The sequence below is a fragment of the Ornithorhynchus anatinus genome, chromosome 3, assembly GCF_004115215.2.
Source record: "Ornithorhynchus anatinus isolate Pmale09 chromosome 3, mOrnAna1.pri.v4, whole genome shotgun sequence".
Lineage (NCBI taxonomy): Eukaryota > Metazoa > Chordata > Mammalia > Monotremata > Ornithorhynchidae > Ornithorhynchus > Ornithorhynchus anatinus.
Window position 1 is genome coordinate 64,344,325 of NC_041730.1, and position 1,322 is coordinate 64,345,646.

General features: G+C 49.8%; 1 non-coding gene across 1 annotated transcript; it reads right to left on the reverse strand.

Annotated features, from left to right (window-relative positions):
- Positions 1-883: 883 nt before the first annotated feature.
- On the reverse strand, positions 884-1,021 carry LOC114810938. Its single transcript, XR_003758627.1, has one exon. It is a non-coding gene; the product is annotated as a small nucleolar RNA SNORA7 (small nucleolar RNA).
- Positions 1,022-1,322: the final 301 nt, after the last annotated feature.

Here is a 1,322-nt window from a genome sequence, read left to right on the forward strand (position 1 = left end):
GAAGTGGTTAACCAGTGGGTGGGGATGGGGGATTAGGTGCGAAGAGTGGAGCATCCCAAAACCTGGGAGAGGGTGGTCCCTGCTATGTTCTGATTGCTCTTCTCTCTCTGTCCCCCCACCCCCCCGCCTCCAGAATCATGGATACTAAGTTGTCAGATGCACGCTAATCAAAATAATGGCAAGCATATGGCCCAGAGCCCCTTGTTTTCAGGCAGATTCAAGAATCACCTCACCTCACTGCTCTGGCTTACCAGTAAGACTGTGGCTGACTGACCACTCCCCCAGGAAAGAATAATAATAATAATAATAATGTTGGTATTTGTTAAGCGCTTACTATGTGCCGAGCACTGTTCTAAGCGCTGGGGTAGACACGGGGAATCAGCTTGTCCCACGTGGGGCTCACAGTCTTAATCCCCATTTTACAGATGAGGTAACTGAGGCACAGAGAAGTTGTGACTTGCCCAAAGTCACACAGCTGACAAGTGGCTGAGGGGGATTCGAACCCATGACCTCTGACTCCAAAGCCCATGCTCTTTCCTCTGAGCCACGCTGCTTCTCTAAGAATAATAGGCCTGTGCTTGCTTAACCATTCTACTCCAGAGGATAGCTCAGAATTCTAGGCTTGAATGGACCATGAGAGGTCAACTAGGCCAACCTCCAGCCTTCAGGCATGTCTTGCGCCCTCAAGTCATCTCCGACCCATAGCGACTCTATGGGCACGTCTCTCCCAGAACGCTCCACAGCCATCTGCGATCGTTCTGGTAGTGGATCCAGAGAGTTTTCTTGGTAAAAATTCAGAAGTGGTTTACCATTGCCTCCTTCCGTGTAGTCAACTTGAGTCTCCGCCTTCAACTCTCTCCCTTGCCGCTACTGCCCAGATTTGACTTGTGGTAGATTCCCTTCCACTCGCTAGCCACTGTCCGAGCTAGGAATGGAATGGGTATGCCTCTGCTTGACTCTCCCTCCTGTCGTCAAGGCTGATAGAGAACTGAAAACTCTTCAGGTGTCACCCTGAGAGGGGGTTCAGGCATGACTACGCCTTAAATGAAAATATGGCTCCCAGAACCCAAGATTTTGCAAGGAACCTGTACATATGCTCTCCTCTTAGCTGTTTATCCTAGGCCCGTGCAACTATACTTGCGGTCATGTCTGTGGTCCATGCTGATCCCTCAGCTCTCTTTCTGCCACACTCTGACCAGTTAGATAGTGACCTCCATCTTGCTCAGCTGCTCCGAACATATGTAAGTGTAGCCATTACCACTCTTTGCTTTGGCACAGTTATATCATCACAGCATTTGGGAAGAGGAGAAAGGTGTGATGGT